Source organism: Squalius cephalus (genome assembly GCF_949319135.1).
Source record: "Squalius cephalus genome assembly, chromosome: 3".
Lineage (NCBI taxonomy): Eukaryota > Metazoa > Chordata > Actinopteri > Cypriniformes > Leuciscidae > Squalius > Squalius cephalus.
In genome coordinates this window covers 14,459,815-14,480,890 of record NC_137124.1, presented here as the reverse complement: position 1 = coordinate 14,480,890, position 21,076 = coordinate 14,459,815, and the positions used below count along the sequence as shown (strand labels likewise).

General features: G+C 36.6%; 1 protein-coding gene across 2 annotated transcripts in view; it reads right to left on the bottom strand.

Moving 5' to 3' along the window:
* Positions 1-21,076, bottom strand: part of sh3gl3a (SH3-domain GRB2-like 3a) — a 38,458-nt gene that overhangs the window by 16,460 nt on the left and 922 nt on the right. The window lies entirely within an intron of this gene.

Here is a 21,076-nt window from a genome sequence, read left to right as displayed (position 1 = left end):
TATATTTTTTTTTTTTTTACTTTCCCTGCCAAAATGCATAAAACAGTTATTGTTTTTGTTATTTTTGACCCATGTAGCATGCTACAGTTATAGACCTTACTTTATTTGTAACTTTTTTATATTGTATTTATCTTCGTTTTTGTTTTGTTTTTTCTGATTCGTAATATGACCCGAACCGTGAGATTCGTGATCCGTTGAAACACTAATGAGGAACAAGTAGGGCTGCACAATTAATTAAAATTTCTAATCGCGATTACGGATACCATGATTATCGTTCAAAGCCGCGATTACAAAAAAAGTCCACTTACGTTATTCTGTGTGTTTAAGAGGTGTGTTTAGAGCAAGTTATGCTTGCTCTAGTCTAAACACACCTCTTAACTTCAGAGAACCCAGCACAATAGGAACTACCAGTGACGTAAGTGTACGCTGATTGGTCAGACACATCCGAAACACCAGTACCAGCCATTTTTAAAAAGCTGTGTACACAGCCTATATATTTACTCCACAAACTAACTCTACGAACATGAAAAACAGTGATAGATGGACCTCTCAACCTTTATGCAAAGGAGAAAATCTAATGAAAATTTGAGGGGACCAAGCGAAACATGATTATGTATTTCTGCTCAGCTAGCGACATTGGGCATCAACCACATGGCAAACGCAAATACTTTTTCATATACTGTCTACTTTTTAATAACATATTAGACAGGACGGATAAACAGATAGTAAACTAATGAAGACTGACAATGGGAGCACTATGTGCTCAGGCTCTGCCATTCTCAGCGCCAAATGTCTGTCATCCCATCAAAATGAAAGTCACAACAAGTGTGGCTTATGTCACTTCAGAGTTCCTACTGGAGGTGTGAATGCAACCAGGAAAATGGCCAAAGGGGAACATTAGTTCTCAGTTCTCACCCTGGTGGCTATAGTTCCTACAACTAAGTTCCTAGGATTACCCAGTGCAAAAGCCCCTATTATAATACCTTGCATATTTTTACTTTTTTATTTTTATTTAAATAAACAACCAAACCAATGTATAGTTGACATGTGAGGCTTAATGCTATAGTGTTTTCAGCTTGTTTTTTATTTTTATATTAAAATATGGCATGCAGTTGCTTCAAATAATGGTATAAAGCTATTCAAAACATCATTCAATGTATATTGTGATAATCGTAATTAATAAATCGCAATTACAATTTCAAGGGAACAATCGACAATTATGATTTTTGTCATAATCATGCAGCCCTAGGAACAAGAGTTCAAGGTGTTGCCCTGACCTCCAAATCCACCAGATCTCAATACAATTGAGCATCTTTGGCATGTGCTGGACCAACAAGTCGGCTCCACGTCACAACCTACAGGACTTGAAGCATCTGCTGCTAACAGCTTGGTGCCAGATACCACAGGACACCTTCAGGGCAGGGTATAATATAATATATATATATAGGGTAATATATATATATATTTGTATATTTATTTATTTAAGTAGACACACCAGAACTGGTACGAAATTAGGCCTACTAATTTCACAACAATCAACACAGAAGTCAAAATCACAGATATGTCCTTAACTTGCCCACTGAAAAAACAGAAATGATGATTTAAGGAAATATGATGTAACTAAATGATGTAAGATTATCTATTAAGACATCATGTTTTGTAGTGAACATCATTTAGCAAGACAAATGTTCACCCTAGCATGGCTTTAACAGTAATTAAGTGATTCAATAATATGTAACATCATGCCCATTTATGTTGCACACAACATAGCCCACAGCATAATCCTCCTACACACTAGTTTCTCTGTTACAAACACACATGACTGACGTTCAAACCTACACAAGTGGAAGACTGCATCCAGCATAATGCAGTATGGTGCAACAAAACCATACAAATTAATATTTAATATTAAAAACTGCAAACCAACAATACTGAAATGTTAAAGGTGAAAATTTGGTGTTTGACTTTAGCATCTAGTCATTCCAGTTATTTGTTTATATAGCCTAGCAGAGGAAAAGATCAGTTAAGACAGTTAAGACCTCTTTTTGGTCGATTTGTATGATTTGTGTGATTGAACAAAGCTGCTTTTGTAATTTCATGGTGCAATGTAAAGTGTAAAAACTGATTAAGTGGCAAAAATGACTGTACATCGTAATCGAGTCTAGGGCTGAACGATTAATTGCATTTGCAATAATATCGCGCTATGATAAAATAAGATAATTTAACCGCGAAGGCTGCGATTACACGCGAGAGTAAAGCAGTCTGCAGAGGAAGCATCAACTTGGCACTCTATGCAACTAGGCCTGGACTATTACAGGAAAGAACAGTTTATGGCCCTGTCCACATGGAGACATTCTAAAAAAATGTAATGTATCGGCATTTCATCCAGGCGGATCCAACGTTTTGGGAGACTGAAACCGCTATTTTTTTAAACCAGGTACAGAGTGGCTAAATCTGAAAACGACACCCTTGCGTTTTCGTGTGTAGAGCCAGTCCGTATATTTTGTGAAACGATGATGTCATCACCCTACGTGTCGACCCTAGTCAGACACCGCTAAGTCACGTAGCAGCAACAACAACCACAGACTTCATGCTTGTGTTCGTGCTGCAGAAGGTACTGAGCCTCTTTTATTTATTTATTTATTATTTACTTGAATGTATTTTTATTTTATTTCTTTATTTTACTTCTTTATTTATATTTTCTTTCTTATGCTATGATGCTTGTCCGTTGTCTGATTAAGACATTTTGTATTTTGTAGGGATGGGCATTTCAAGCAAAAATAATATTCAATGATCGATGGGAATTATTTGATTATTATTCGAAAAACGCACCCGTCCCACATGCTCACCGGTAGAACGGCGTTTGCTCAAATTCCGCTCCGACATTAAATTTCTCTGTACTGTAGGCCTACGTGTTGTAGCCATTAAAGAAAACATATTTAGTTTCATGTTTATGTTTAAATAATATATTATTTTTTCATTTCATCTATGTTGATTATATGAAAAGTGAACAGCATGAGTAAGATAGGATCATAAGATGCGCAATATATCGGGAGACATATGGAGTGGGTCAGACATGATTTTGACCACTTCATTAAGTTTTGTTTTGTATAAAGCCTTTCTTTAAAGTGAATTTCGTTTTGTATAAATTGTATCTTAATTTTAATCAATGTTTCATCAACCAATTGCCTGGATTTAATAAATAAGAAATATAGCAAATATAGCAAACAATATAATCAGGTGTAGGCGCCGGCGCGATAACTTGCATTGCTTGTGAACTGGAGCTCATCTCATAAATGAACCGAAACTCAGAAATATATCTATAGAAAGCTTGAAATGTCTACTTTTAAACAAAACAATTCAAAACGAATAGAAATAGACAACTCTCTTATGTAATCTGTATGAAATGTGCATTTCTCTCTATAGGCGCGATCACTGCTGCGAAGATGGCGAGTCAGCATCGTCAACATCTTTGCAGCCGAGACTGACACAGAAAACACTTGTTTAATAATAAACATTTAAAATGTCTCCTTGCTATATTTACTTTTGCCGGTTCTTTGTCGCAAGCTTTATGCGTCCGCTAACTAATCGAATATTTGAAAATCGTGACTCATCCTTATTTTGTACCAGGCCATTTATGTTTGTTCATATTGTTCAATAAAGTTCTTGGTAAAATCACCTATTGCAGCTTTAATAAGAAAAAAAGAGGAATCCTTTTGGAATCGGATCGTGCATGACTCTCGGAATCGGATCGGATCGTGAGGTGCCTAAAGATTCCCACCCCTACTATAGACCTTATGTAGCCCCGCCCCCTTTCAGCGCTGCGCTCGTTGTCTTTTGTCTTCCGGTCTGTATTTTCACAGCGATCTTGCGTATTTATGAATGAACCGCTCGTTTTAAAATCTTTCCGGTCTACTGACATTTAAGACATCTGCTTTAAACTTTACAATCCTCATGATAACTTTCGTTAACTTTACATTACAGTTTTTCTCCATTGGTTTGGCTCATTTCTTGAAACAGAAATGACATTCTCAAAACAACATGGACAAATCTCCAAACCACTTGGCAGTTGTTCACAACAGAATTGAATTTCTCATTCATTTCATCAAATTGCAAATGTTTAAGTACATGTCTCAATGTCTCAGTACATCTTTGGAAATGATTAAGTACAGGTAGCCTACATTTAGCACAATTTCCAAGTGAATAGATCTTGTTGATCTAAACTGATTGTTGATTCTCAGTCTAATGGTTGTTCGCTCCAAAACGTGTCAGCGTCATTTCATTGTATAAGTCATCACATGCACAATAGTCTGTTCAATTGTCAAAATTAGTCAAGAACATAATACCATGAATACCATATATATACCTGTATATATTATATACCATATAATATTATTGGCCACCGGGCCACGGTGGATGTCCCAGGCCAGCGAGGGGGCAATATAAAGTGTGTGCTGCCATATCTGAGAATGGTGTGGCCACTCACATCCCGTCTTGGCCCATACAATACACAGAAGCTCCTCATCTTCTTGGACTACCTTCATTTTGATTTGATCCCTGAAAATGAGAGAGGCGTCGTAGGGCCTCACCTACCACAATATGTCATTGTATGGGACAATGTGAATTTCCACCGTGGCCTGCTCATCAGGGCCTGGTTCACTACTCATCCAAGGATGGTCATGGTGTTCCTACCACCTTACTCTCCTTAGTATTTGTCCGCTTGGAGGTGGAGAGTGTATGAACATCGGGCTCAAGATCAGAGGTCCCTGCTCCATGCAATGGACGCTGCGTGTGAGGATATTACAGGAGATCAGTGTGGGGGATGGTTGCGACATACACGCCGTTTCTTCCCTCATTGCATCACAAAGGAGAATATACGCTGTGATGTGGATGAGAATCTGTGGCCAGACAGACAGCGGCGTGTGGATGGCCAGGAGGGTGAGGACGGTGGCCAGGAGAGGGAGGGTGAGGACAGTGACCAGTGAAGAACTGTTACCGTAAAACTTCAAATAATAGCCGAGTCCCAAATAGACGCCTGTCTCTTTTAAACGCCTGGTGTGACGACAGGTTTGGGTAAATAAAGGCCGGTCTCAAATAGAGGCCTGGTCTGTTTTTTAGTATCGGGTTGTATATGATCTTCTAATACCCGTCAGATCGTCTGGTCTATGTTTTGATTAGATTTCACGTGACAGACGCAACCGTTCATGAACGACTCATCACTATTCGCGCGCGCGCGCGCGCGTGTGTGTGTGTGTGAGGGACTCAGAGGGAGAAAGAGGAGATAATATATTTCATTAACTTCGGGATGTTATCCTTAGGTATGTGGCCTGACAGTAGCTTCTGATGGAAGCGAGGATCGCCTTATCCATTGTTTTAAAGAGGGAGAGCCGTGTGCATCGGGGCGGGAGCTGTTAGTGCAAGCAAGGCAGGCAGAGTTAGCGGAGGTTGGAGAGGGAGAAGTGGAGGAGGAATTCGCCAATGAACTTGTAATTGAGGATCGCGGGGATGATGATAGTGATGAATAGAGTAATTTTCTATCACATGATTGCAGTTGTTTACAGGGTAGCCTTCATTCTTTCTTGTTGATGTGTTTCGGGCAACAAGTTCATATGCTCGATGGATTTTAGCTGTAACTTGTGTTCTGCCCATTGCTGTCACATCGTTTCGTTTTTTATGTATTTTTTTATGCTGCCAATAGCCAAAGACATTTCTTACATTAAATGATTTGTTAAACACATTCGAATTAATTATAAATAAAACATAATATAATGTGGTAACCTCATACTGTCATGCTTGAACATCTCAACACTAAATTAAAGGCCTGTCTCTTATAGACGCCTGTCTCAAATACAAGCCGGTACAGTTCGGCGATTTGGGTAAATAGAAGCCCGGGCTATTATTTGAAGTTTTACGGTAGTTGTGAAACTCCAGCTTTATTTACAGCACTGTAGGCTGCATATCATTTTCATTGTTTTTTGTTTGTGTGTTTATATTACAGTATATTATGCTGTATACATTTTCTTTTTACTCTGATGTATGGAAGTTACTTTATGTGTGTGAATGATAATGGTTATAATTTCCTTGGCAGTATGAGTGCAATGTGTGATGTCAAACGTTGGAGGCTACTCTTACCCTAAAATCCTATTTCTTTTTTTCAGTTTTATACACAATTGTATTCTGTTAGCTAGACAAAAAACAGTACAGTAACCATTGTCAGTGAAGGACTGGGCTAAGACTGAAAGGTGGAGATGAGGGATATTTCATTGGTCCTCTGCCATACTGACAAAACATCTAAACATTTTGACTTGCAGTGCTTACACAATGCCAAAGTGACTAAGCATTTTCGTGGCACTGACTCTTTATATGGGAAAGGAATTTAGATTTGAAGCATGAATGAACAGTTTTGGGAGAGATATGAGCTTTTGCAAGTGAGCTATAGTGTTGTGCTGAACTTTAAGACTGTTTTGCCAAATGATCTTAGAGTTTTGAGAATGTAATTTCTGTTTCAAGAAATGAGCCAAACCAATGGAGAAAAACTGTAAGTAAATCCACTTTAAAAGCGAATTACTCCTGGACAGAAATGCCATAGAGCTATACAGAGCGACCGCAAAAACGGAAGTTCAAAAACAATATTCTAAAGATGGCTGCACCCTTGTTTCTCTGGTGCATAAGGTCTATACTATGATTTATTGCTTGTCTTTGTTGAATAATACAGAAGATAAAGAGATTAAAAAATAATCGGATATTAAAAATCGGAATTGAAATTAGATTATTTTCCAAAATCGTTCAGGCCTAATCGAGTCAAAAACAGATCTGCACATCTGTAATACATTTCAGAAACTGTGCGGCATATTAAATTAACTTCTGGACATAAATATTAGATCTAAGACTTTAGTAAACCTTGAACAAAACTTTCCTTCAAACCCAAGGCCTTTGGTCTGGTATGCTCATCTATCTCCATTTTATTCTGTGGTGACCTTAGATATTTCACTGGCTGAGAATTAACACACACTAACATCAGCACAAACTGTTCCTGTCTAATAAACCACAATATATTTGACCTGACCCTCTGAACTGTGTGTCGCTGGTGTTGGGCGGCTGCTTCACAATAGCAAGCGGATACCGTCCAGATAACACTCAATGTTTTTTCAGGCAGTACTACTGCTGTGTTCTTTATGTAAGGCCATTACACACATCTAAAGAGTGGAGGATGAAACAAAACACATAAAAGAGCTCGACAAAGTCGTGAGAGAATGCAGGACATTTGCAGCCGGTTGGTCCAAAAAGGAAAATGATAGTGAATGATAATGTCAAACATTTAGTTGAGTAGGCTAGTTAAAAAAAAGTAGGCCTATTCATTTAATATGCTGCACTTAATGTTTCAGTTCTACCTTAGAGGATGCTGTCTCTACAAAACAAAAATGAGGGGAAACATCTTTGCCATCACAAATGCTTAATTACATTTTGAAATATATTAAAATAGAAAACATTTTAAATTTGAACTATTTTACAATATTATATTATCATAGTATATAAACAAGTTCATGATGTTCCATAAGATTACACCACATGCTATTAAATAATAAGCATGGAAAATTTCAAATCAGTTTTTGATACTAAATAACAATAACAGCTGGAAACAGTCCCTGAAATCAGCTTCCTACCCAAGATACCCATGATCTTGTCAGTCTCTGTGGCTTCCTCGAACTCCACTCACTAGCAACCAACTAGGTCAGGCTAAATTTAGCCATAACACACAAAGGAAATTAGCCCCATATGGCAGTATTGCTTTGACTTACACTACTCAATGACACTCTCACTACTCAAACACATAAATGTTAAAATGATTAAACTCAGCCTGAAATCAAAATTTACCTTTTTTTTATCTTTATTTTTATAAACATCAATGGTTTCATTGTGCACAAACACTGCACGAAAATTCCACAGAAAACAAATGATAACCAAAATGATAACTATATTAGCGTCTGAGGCTGACAAAGAGGGACACTTCAGATGCGGATTTTAAAAAGACAATGAAACGGTATGTAAACAGTACACTTCTGTACGTGTTTTCATAAAATGATATGGTATATAATTTGTTGACTAGAAGCTGCATTAGTGGAGAACAACATTATGTGTGACAAAAACACACGCAAGTCCGACCCAAATGTTTAATGTCACGATCGTTACAATCTATTTGCATTGGTTTATATCCAGCTGGTCACTTTTATGCTTTCGTTATGCAGCGAATTTCCATATTTAAAGCTAGCATCATGAGAAAGCAAACTATTGTCACGCAGCCGACAGAAACATTTAATCAAATCAGAAATTTCAGTTCTTTTTTTATCATCACTGTAATACATATTTTGTTATTTTGATTAGATAATCATCTAGTGTTCTAAAATAGAGGCAAATAAAGTGTGAAAGCATAGCCTACATATGCGTCTAATTTCAATGCTATGGCTTTTGTGTATTTATTTAAAGATGGCCATCTTTAAGCATGACTGTTTGGATTTATACGAAATCGTAAAACTTAAAAATTTGTAACATACTATAGTTAACGTCTTTGGTTTAAATGGCTTTTTTCTCCTCAGAGGTGCCCAAATTATTGTGCATTTAAAACAAAAGCACCACACCATGTTTCCCATTTCCCACCATTTAAATACAGCTAACACCTGTATTATGCAGAAATTTCTCTAGAAATTATAGTTGAAATGTTTATTTGATTGATGATTTGAAATGCTGCTGATATTTGATTAATAAAAAATTATTTCTAATTATTTATCTATGTATGACTCTCTGGTCATGTAAACACCCACAGACTGTAATTTCTCGCTGACTATAAATGCTGCTATTAAAGGGTTATTTTCAACTTAATGTGTTTACTGCATCTGCACCTCATAGTAATTAGTATAATTTTGAGTCGTCCATCAGTTTGTAAAAACAAAAGACAAGTGGGTTTACAGTAGCACATTAATAATGTGTACAAAGTTACTAAGCAGGCCACAGATACGATCCATAGTCCTGAAACAGAAAATAACCTGCAATCTTCCTTTAATTCCTTGTTGACATTTGCCAGTTAAAGAATGAATTGAGCTTTGAAACCTGAGGCTGAGTTTCACTACAAACTATTACATACAATAGAAACAACAGGCTTCTGGAAGTCTACTGGTGGTGATAATGATCACTGAGCACAGCTGTGCCTGTGATAATAACAGTCACTGAAGGCAGCAGGAAACTGTGACTCCATTACGGATCCAGTAGTGTTTTATTATCACTGCACATGATGATAAATAAGCAGCAAGTGTGAAATCAACTTGACGTCTGTGTGGTGTGACTCATCTAGAGGAGATTATCATCCTGACTCAATCCATTACACGTCCATAATGTGACATATATCCAAGTGAAACAGGATATTCAATTTAAAAATTTTTTAACAAGTTTATTACATTTGATGGAAGACAGATATTTTACTTTAGATTTATGTGCACTGATGAATTGCTCACAGATTGTATGAGGACTTACTGAATAATGAATACAACCGAATAATTTTGTCATTTACGGCTTGTTAGATCTATAGAATTCTGTCCCCATTGGCAGACATGTCTGTTGAGCGTATGAATGCAGTGATCTCGTCAGTGCAACTCGATTTCTGCACTTGACAATGCTGTCATCATATCTAACAGTGCAAACACGATGTAAGCTAAATTAAAGGTTAATTGTACAGTGTAAACAGCATCATTGATTATAAAGGGAATTTTGGCCAGAGTCACTGATACGAGTTCGCGCTGTGTGATTGACAGCTCCAGCAATTATTGGGAGAATTATTTGACCACGTTCTATATATCATTTAATCACAATTTAAATAACAGATTATTTTCATGCTACTAATGCTGGGTGGTATGACCAAAAATACATATCACGGTATTTTTCACAATTATACCGGTTTCACGGTATATGACGGTATTTTCTTTTCCCCAAGCATGACTGGGTGTTAACCACATTTTCTACTGATTGAGAGGGGAAATACTGCAGTAGATTGCCTTAGAATGCCCTATTTTGCTGTCATGAGTGAATACTGTAGAAAAAATCCACACTAGTATTAATACAGGTTTGCAAGGCTGTTTACAAAGAGGTGCCAGTAGGAGGCGCTTCAGCGGCAGAAATAAACGGCAGAAATAGAGGTTTCCCCGGTAACGGCTGTACACAAAGCAGCGCTCATAAACGCTGCTTTAGCAGGAAAGATTAAGAAATATTGATGAATGAAAATAATATCGAAACTTTCCTAAAGACAGGTCCCTTCAAAGATAATATTAGGCTACATAAATAAAAACAACCGCGCCACGTTTTTGACTTTGAATTACGTGCCGTGTTCATGTTTATTCAACGATGTCAATGCCAACCACAAATAGATTGTCCAAAAGGCTGTGTTGATATTGTGAACCAATGTATGGGAAGCACTGTAATATAATTTGACAGCTATCAGTTTAACCTATCCATCTTCACCATCACGCACCATCGGTATGAACCGGTATATCGCACAGCACAACATGCTACTAAGAGAAACAATGTGAAGTTGACGCATAAACAGCAATACACGAGACAAAGAACGTATGACTACATGAACGAGGAATTTTGAGTTCTGAAAATTACAGAATGTTTTTATAGTACAATGACCTCTTCAAAAGATCAAGAAAAATGTTATTTCTCAATTCATGACGCCTTTAAATGAACAAAAATGTACTTCGAATCAATGGACACACAGTTCCGTATGTCAAACATCTGAGAAAAGACAGTCAAAGACTCAGTGTTCTCTCAGAAGTGTAGTTTCCTGCAGGGTATCGGAGTAAAAAATACAGTTGTTTGTGAAAGAGTTTCCCAGCATGAGCGCTCTGACCTTTTTCCTCCCCAGAGAATAAAGACAATACTGAGGCATGATCAATGGAACAGCTCTAAGCGATGAGCCCCTTTCCTTTACAGGTAAAAAGCTAAGAAAACAATCAAATATAAACAACAACTGTGTTTTCTGTTAGTTTGTTTTTGAGGGGTGGTAAATGATTTCCTATTCTACCTTTTCAAGAACTGATTCATCAATGCAGTTTCAATAAAATGTCACAAAAACATGAACGCTCCACACAGACTCCTAAATGCCACCTGTTCCAGAATAACATGCCAACTAGCAGGAATGCCCACAACTACCTGAGTACTCAGAACTGACAGCGATAACTGAATATAGAGATACACAATTCTGGACAAATTGAGAATGACGTGTTTTTAAAGATTGAAATCACGATTCTCCCACGAACTAAACAAAATAAATGTAATTTACTAGAGGTTCTGACAAAATATTAAGTATTGCAATCGGTTTAAAATAAAATAGTATTAATTGTGTTTTTTTTTAAAAATATATATAATCTGTTGTGAATGATTCAATGACTCAAAAAAGACTTCACCTGTTTCATTACTTCATTACTGATTCAATGACACATTTTTTAACAGTCACTTGTCGCCACCTACTGGTGTAATGACACAATCTTTATTTGAAGCGGGAGCGCTTACGCAGTTTTGAATGTTCACTGTGATTGTATCGTCGTACTTGTCAAAGGTTAAATAGACACAGCTGAATCGTTTTCATTGTGGAAAAATATTGCGTGGGTGTTTGAATCAAGATCGCTATATTTTTAACGATAAATCATGCAGCTCTAATTGAATATGAAAACAGAATTGCACAACAACTTTTGTTCAACTTGAAAACATTTCACACTGAATCATGATGCAATAACAAATTTTCATAGCTGACTAGAAGATAGCTGACAGATAACTGACAATTAAATGGGCAAAATTTCTAGACTTTCATTCAAACTTTGGGATCAGTGAGTTTTTTTAATTGTTTTGGAAAGTAGCCTAATTTATGCTCACCAAAGCTGCATTTATTTGATCAAATATACAGTAAAACAGTACTATTCTGAACTTTTATTAAAATTTAAAATAACTTTTTTTCATATATTTGAAATATAATTATATAATTTCATATATAATTTAATCCTGTGATGACAAGCAAGTAAAATTGTATTTATATAGCACTTTTTTAACGCAACAATATAAAAACACATAGATAAAAATAAAGATCACGATATAGTTATTTTTTAATTTATTTTTTATTAAAAATATGAACAAAAGCAAACTACAAACAAGAGAACAAATACAATGCAAGTTTTTTTTGTCACAGAAAGAGTAGGCCTATTAAACACAGTAAAAAAATACTACAAAAATTGAATAATCAAATGTAAAACCTTTTTCATTCTAAAGTGTCAATAACTTTAGGTAGTACAGTGCTACGTGGATTTATTTACATACCGTGATATAAATTATATTATGGGTAAGAATCTTTTGGAATCTCAGAATTGGAATAAAAATGAAAAAGAAAAATTGATTTTAAATCGAATTTTGATTTTAGATTTGATTCTAAACTTGTTTTTGGTTTTTATTAAATTTCTCCTTGAAGCCCTTTTCCATTCTTATGTATAAGAATAAGGCCTTGAAGCCTTATATGTATAAGAAAACCTCTGTCAACAATTGATTGATTTTAAATACAACTCATAGTTGTAATTATTATTTTCTTATTATTATTACATTATCCCATGTTGTTTTACTTCATCAATCAATTCATAATATCTAAATACTTTATATTGAACTATTTTATTTATAATAAATTACATTTCCTGACTTTTAGTGTTTTAGGATATTGGTAATACTAGTTATTGTTAATATTTGTTCCCTTGGTACAGTTTTGCCATATCTGTTTATTATGTTGCACTTTTAAGGGGCTTGTTTTTGCAAACCTTCACCAATGAAGAGTTCAGAGAGCCAAAAACTTGAAATAACCCTATCCATCAAATGAAGATCCTCAGGAAAGGATAAACCTTTTAAGATTACCTTTAAAAGTTACTTAAACAGCCTGGCAGAGTGAAACGCGAGGGCCTCTTCCCCTCGGGGGGGAAAGTTCATATAACTGCCATTAGAGAAAGTGAAGTAACTTCGGTTACAGCAGGGTGCTTGATGAGAAACACTCTTTTTTTTTTTTTTTTTTACATGTCCAGGATGTCCGAGACAACAACAAAAATAACCATCTTAATGTGTATGTTTAACAAATAATGCTTTACTGCAATGGATGGATGGATGGATCTGGATGGATGGAAGTCGAAAACACCAAAAAGACCGCCTGCTCTCCGCCTACTGACCTAATGTGTAAACGTTATGGGAAGCATGCTAGCATCAGCTGAAGACTCAAGTTCAGTTTCAAGACATTTTTTTTTTACCAAGTACAATGTTCACCATTCCTGATTTCTAACATACACTCACAGCGTTCGGAGTGGTCAGAGCAGAGACGAAAGTTGCTGCTTTCCATATGTTTTACCGCCATCTCCAGTCACGTTCATATGTAAATTGCATGAGCTTATTTAGTCTATTAGATCTAAAGATCTGGAAAAAAAAAAACATACAGTTACCAGCCCATAGACCCTCCCCTCAAAGAAATCTGGACATAAGTGGTTGAAAGTGGACAAAAGAGACAGATTAATTTAAAACACTAAACAGGAATTTGTCTTCCTCGTCTACTTGTGATCAGATCAACCAAAACGCATCTTAATACCAGGTGAAAACAGGGCCTAGGCCTAAGCCTCAGCATGTAGCTAAATAAATGAAATTGCATAAAAATATTACTTAACAGATCTTGACTGACACTTTCGAGCTTCACAAAATATGCAAAAGCAAATAAAAATTATAATAAAAGTAGGCTAGTCTATGACTTGTGTGCTAATATTCCAATAGCCATGTTCATAATAACATGAACAACATGAGGGTGAACCAAAATTATTTTTTTATAATTTTTCTACACTTTGTGGAAAATAACATTTGAAAAACCATGTATGAATGCTTAGAAAATCCATCAAACATTGTACACCATTCATGCAACTTTTCAAATACTACTACCAACATATTAAGGTTTAGTAGCACTAATCACAATATGCAAATAGCGATTCAGTTACATAGTTCATAGGGTTCTCAAAGTGTTTTATGCTCATGACTAATGCTGTGTGCACACCAAAAGATTTTGTACATCTTATAAGATTTTCAAAATGTGATAGACCACAAACATGAGGACAAAAAATCCTAGATTTAACAGTTTTGCTCCTATAGTGTGTCATGATGTGACAAAGACAGCACACCACACACAAACAGATTTTTACCAGAGTCTCGACTGTGAACACAGGAAATCTCGCAAAATCTTGCAAGACTTCAGAATAAGCATGGCAGAAAATGCAGGAAGAAATTGCTAGATAGTGTTTGGAATGATTTTCACAGAAAATTCATGGGAAAAAAAGAAAAAGTTTTTTTTCCATCCCTCCATCTCTGCTGTCCACATCAATTTCATGTGCCATGTCAACGCCATGACTGCGTTTGTTATGCTTCCGTCTTCCATCATCTCGCTTTCTGATTGGATATTGTTTCGTTTCGCGTGATAATCTCCAGAGCATGTGCGCGTTTGTCCTCGGGGTTCCCCCCACACATCAGGATTTCTGATCCTGATTTCTGATTCTCGATCGGGGCGGCTCCGACGTTCTTCCGAGCAGGTTCGGACACTCTTAACACACCTCACACCAAGGGAAAAACTGATAAAATAATCTGTAGAACCATCAAGATAATCGGGACATAGCTAGGATTGTTGGAAGGGGGGAAATCGGCCCAAAATCAGCCCGATTATCTTTTGGTGTGTACACAGAATAAGGCACTGAAGACAGAGCAGAAAACAACTTTTCAATCCAAAACAGACTGTGCGGGCCATATAAGTGGTTTACATTCCATTCAATAACTCTGGTAACGTCTGGTCTCAACCATCTTCAGTAAAACTATTACTGTGCCAACAGACCGTGAGCTAATGTGAGTAATAAACATAGATCAGCCTCGTAAGAATGATGTTCCTCTACAGGAGTGGGTGCTCGGATCGATAGGACATAATCAATAATGAATGTAGCAGTAACAGAGCTGAAGACTTGTGTAAACATCTACCAGTTGGTCTCATTTCTGTGGAGAGGAACTGAGGACTGTGTGTTCCCTGCATAGCGTGCGTCCTGGATTTCACAGTTGGTTTATGATACTAATTTGTGCTGAAGAAAACATTATGCTTCAACACTACTTTCTGTAATTTGCAGTTTGGTTTTCTGCTGCCACACAAAAAAAAAGACAACTATCAAATTTAAGACTCTGTAATAAACGGCAAAGGACATCTTGGCTGATATTGAAAAACTGTATTTGTGTTTGCATTTATACTTTTGGTATGGAGAAGATAAATAACTGCTGCATGACCTCCAGAAATTGTATATAAGGCTGCAATCTCCTCGGACACTTTTCAATGCAAAATGAAGAAACAAAATTCTTTGAAATTGCTCTGGATAAAAGCATCTGCTAAATGCATGTAAAAGCATAAAGAGGCAGCCATTAGATTTTCATTTCCATTCATGTGTGAAACTACAAAACCAACTAGTCAGTGAGTTGCCTGAATTTCTCTAGTCGGCTGTAGGAAGGCCTGTATAATCGGCTAGTTTCAGGTTCTCCTGACCCTGATATTTATATTTTAAGTTGTGAAATGAACCAGTGGAATGAACTGTTTTCATACAATTACTTAGAAAGTATCATGACATGCATTAAGGAGCCAACCAAGAAATATGAAAGCAAAACATGGTTCTCTGAGTAAATGTAAAAGTGGTTTCATGCTTTTTTTATCCAAACTATAAAGATGATTCTCAACTATGTTATGAAAGATATAACAGAAGGATTTAATATACCATTTAACTTTATGCAATATGCATGTAAATGTAAACATGGCCATAAATGCGATTCCCATGCTATGCAATGCATCTGTCATTTGCATATTAATGTGTTTTTGATGCAGATGTATATTGATGTCGATTTTTTTCCCCTATTCATTTGTTGTGTCTCCAAAATGCCTGATATGCCATGATGTAAGTCCTGGTGTCCTCTACATAGGCTAGGTCATATATGAAATCGATGCCATGTTTCACAACTGAATGCCATATTCTGATTTGAAACCCCATAACATTTTCCTGAGATGCTGATTTCTGACAATTAGTCAGATTTAAATGATAATTACAAATATCACCATATTTTATATATAAGTTCTGTGCATTTGGTCATTCAGTCATTTTTTAAAGACATCCAGACTTAAAACTGGCATGTAGGCTATGTTGCCATAGCCTGGCTCCGCCCTCCTACGCAAGTCATTTTTACCGGTCCAATCAGCGAACAGAGGGGAGTGGCTGAGAACGATGACGTTGAGGTCGTGCGCTTGTTTGAGTTGTAGGGTTACGTCACGACCAAACGTTAGCGATTGGTTATGGCAGATCCAGAGTGGCTCTGGGCAAATCCAATAGTTTTAAACTTCAACAGAGTATCTGCCTTCAAGGAAGTTAACGCTTGTCAATGGAAAGTGGCCAGACTCTCTGTACAACTGAAATGTACGAGAGTCTGGTAGGACCAGGCTAATGTTGCCAGAGAAATTCGCTAAAATAAAATGTCCTCTACAGAGGCCAGACGTCTATTCCTAGGTCTCGGGGGGGATATGGGAACAATTTGAACTTTGATTCTTTGTGATCTTTCCTTCTTTTTTCCATCTCCTCTAATATCTGCATGTGTAAATGTGAAGGGTTTCCCGAATCTGGATGAATACATTTTAAGTAAAACCTAGTAAAACCTTTGCACCTAACTTATAGATTCAACAGCAGTGAGCCTTTTCGCCAGGTTTACATAAAGCTCATGAAATCACACATGCCTATCCCTGATTCATGTTGACAACTGGTTACTAAGTTACTCTGATCCTGGTGTATTGCTTAACTGGGAAAAATCCCTCCTAAAACTCATTCACTCTTTAAGGTTGAGTTCAGCTTTCCTGTGAAACAATCTCTTGAAAAGAGCCATTGACACAAGATGCATTTAATTCAGTCATTTGATGAATATGGAGAGGATAGAGCCTTTGGGAAAAGAAAAGAAAATTATAAACAAGCTCTAGCCTGCCCAGTTCTTATCAGCTATAAATATGTTTAAACAATGTCAACTAATGACAACTAGTGAACTTTGTATTAGAAGAAATAGACTGAACTGCCAACCAAGGCAGTTTTGATGCTGTAGCCTATACCAGCTATGCATGCAGGGAACAGAACTTGGATAACCAAAATGATTTTCTTCAACACCACTTATACATAATTAAAGTGCTTGCTTACATCTCCAAACTAACAGATTGGTACTGAGCAACATCTCAGCTGAATATCTAAATTTCCCTTCATGCGTTTGGATTCTCTTGCATTTCTACCATCACAAATCCTGTAGGTGGTTAAAATGTGTTGCTTTCATCCATATTCAAAAATCTGTTCTAGTGCGCTGGTCATTAAAGACTAAAACACAGGGCTTTATTACCATGGCCTTGTACACAAGCAGCAATCATCCCATTAAAATTACATTAAAAACTGAGCTACACTCTATATACAAACAGCTTTCTACAGCACACAATGGAAAATATCCATTTAAAGATGCCAAAAGACAAGTGTCATAATATTTTTAAAAACTGCTGCAAACCTGCTGGTGGGCACAGCGTGGGGCTCCAAAACAATACAATGAGAAACAACAGCCACATTTGGAGATTAGCGTTGGTGAGCCTATGTATGTCACAAAAAAATTCTGTTTTGTTTAGTTTATGACTGGAATGATTATTATCTAGCTTGTGCGATAATGTGGCTTATCATAACAAAGCACAATGGCCAACAAGGAGTATCAAAATACATCAACATTGACTAGACAGCTCAAAAAGATTAAACAATATCCTGATATGAAATAGGCCTAGGCTACTGAGAATAAACGTATAGCTTAAACAATAAATCTCTGATTCATAGTTGCACAAAAACTATAAAACTACTACTATAAAGAACCAACAAAGTAGTTTCCCACTGTCATATTCATGTCATTTTCACTGTGCTGTATAATTAGTGTTACCTTGTCTTTTTTTGATATGATTTTATTAATATGATCCCCAGTGGGCACAAACTTAACAGATTACAGAGTGCCCTGGTTACAGTTTTTACTTCCTTTTTTATTCATTATTTTTTCTAAACAATTTATTTATTTGTGAAAAATGCTGTAATATGATTAGAAGTTATATCAGCTTTATATCGGCCACTAGTTATTAAACTGATGGAAACCAACTCATTGCGGTACACGCGTATGCACAGAAAGCCGCCTCTCAGACAGTGCGCGATCCCGAATTCAGTTCTCTTTCGTGGTTTATTACAGTCGAACAGTCAAATACACACACAGTTGTGTCAAAATTCCTGTCTTGGTGAGTATTCATGTAAACACAGTTGGTTTTGTCTTAAGTGAAGGTAAACAGTTGGGAAAGAAATCAGATGAATGTCAATAGGATCTGTGCATTAGGTCTTAAAGGGGGGGTACAATGGTGTTTCATGTATTCAGAGCTGTTTACAGTGTTAAAGAGATGGATTCTCATGCTTAACATGGCCAAAGTTTTTTTAAAATATTTTGGACGAATAACGGAGAATTTCTGTGCCGAAAATCTTACTTCCGGGTTGGTACAAGTTTCGGCTGGTTTTTTTTCGACCGTGGATCTAATGACGTAGACCAGAGTGGAACTCCTTATATGAGCATTTCTCCCGGAAAAGCGCGGCCGCGCACACGTCGACCAGAGGAGAGCGAGACCGCGCACATCAACACGCTTCAACAGGAAATCATCGGCAGCGCTGCATAGTGTCTCCAAAGTGTGTTTTTGGATGTGAGGGAAAGCTTACCAAAGAACCCAGCGTTAGGAACAGTGGATGCTGTTTGTTCCCTGCATTTCGACGATGAATGTTTTATAAACAAAGCCCAGATCGACGGATTCTCTCTATGGCTCTGGCTTCGCCCACACGACCCGCCTCCAGACGCTCGTTTTTTTCCGGAAAGACTCAGTACAGCCTATCTTTTCTGTTATAAATATAATAAAACTAAAGACTTTTTGGAGATATGAAGGATGCAATACTACTCTATAGGTACTCAAGATTAACAGGAGATTGAGTGAAAATGAGCATTTCACCCCCCCCCCCCCCCCCCCCTTTAAAGTGACAGCAGCCTAATACAGTAAACCTGCTGCTGTCTGTCAAACAACAAGATAAAGAGAAAATCACTCACTGCTCTTGACTGAATAACTTTTGTAGCTTTATTATGAATCAATGTATATTTAATTCATGTGAAGAATATGCAGTGTTTTAGTTTTACATTTGATTATTCAGTTTTTGTATCGTTTCTTACTTGAATGCTACAGTTAAATAGATCTAATGTAGGCCTACCTGAAAAACGTAAAGCACTGTTTATTTCATTTGTCCTATTGTTTGTAAGTTGCCTCATTGTTCTTATTTTAAATAACATACATTAAAAACTAATCGTCCACCTCTAGTTTCAGGTATTTTTGATTACCTGGATGTTCTTGATATTAAGTTTTCAGGTTGACACCATATCAATTAGCCGACATAGCAACACTTTAAAACCACTCAAAGCACCTTAGAAACTGCATAGCAACACCCTGGCATGAGTTTGTGACTGACAAGAATTCTTCCAAACATGTAAAAGAAAAAAATATCATAATGTAACATAAATCTTACTCCCTGATCTCAATTTTTGGATGACACACTACAGATTTTAGATCAAGTCGAGCTATATTATGCACGCGATGTAAACTGATTGCAGATTGTGAAGTGTTATGAATCAAAGCTTATGTTATGTTTTCAGATGACTGCAGTTGTAAATTACAGGAATTACAGTAAAGCATCAGACCACTAATTTGAGGTACAGTTGAAGTAACATTGAAGCCTAATGATGCAGAAACACCTACTACCTGAGTTATGGCAAAACATTAATCAAGTAAAGAGGGATTTGACAGTTCTCCCAAACAAACACATGCTACACTGAATGTCTTTATTAAAAAAAAGAGGATACTAAACTCAGAATGGCTAAACGTAGAAGGCTACTCTCACAGTCTCACACAGAACTGAAACTGTACAGTCTGAATGTGTCTACTGTTGGGGGTTTATCCAGCTGTTAAAATGGGATGTCTTTTTGAGAGGCAAAACAGCTGGGCTTTATTCATTAACTCTATAACATTAAGCGATGCCATATTGTTGCCGATGCCAAATGTGTCATATTGCACATTTGTTTTTCCTTTATGTCATTAAGAACCACTTACACAGTAAACAGCATTTGCGTAATGTGGCCTAATTATTAAAATTGTGATGAAACAGAAGTAGTTACAGATCTTTTCCACCATATCGTGCCATAAGCCCGAAAGTAGCGGATTATCGAAAAAGAAAAAATTGTAGGGGGCGGAGACTTGCTTCTGTGCATCGGTTGTTGATTGGATTGTGAGATGTGGGCGTTGCACTCAAAAGTGGAGGCAGATGAACACGGGCCTGCAGGGGTGGGGCTTAAATTTTAATTTCATGCCAACGTTAACTATTGTTTCTAATAAAAATGATTAATCAATATATTAATATAGGCATCCTTCTACACTTTGAGACACAGTTTTCAAGCACAATAAAATTGAACTCACTAAGTGTTTTGTGTACGCTTAGCTGGTTCTTATTCATATCATTCTGACTCTTAGAAATATGAAGTTTGTGTAATGGCACTTCACCAAATCTGTTTGTTTATCTAATGTTTTATTCATTTTCATCCGTATTTTTTTTACAGATTGTTGATCCAACTGTGACTAGTGACAACTAAAACTAGTACTAGTAGTTAAACTACTAACGTTCAAAAAAGAAATCACATTAATAAAATGAAAAATGTTACTAGTGACAACTGGGAAACATACTCGTGACAAGTCCACAAGTATTAATGGAACTGATACTGGTAACTACTTGAAAAGGTAACAAAAACAACAATCGGAATACATCTCACCACAGAATGGAACAGGTGATATCAACAAACACTATATAATTATTGTATACATTTCCTAGTA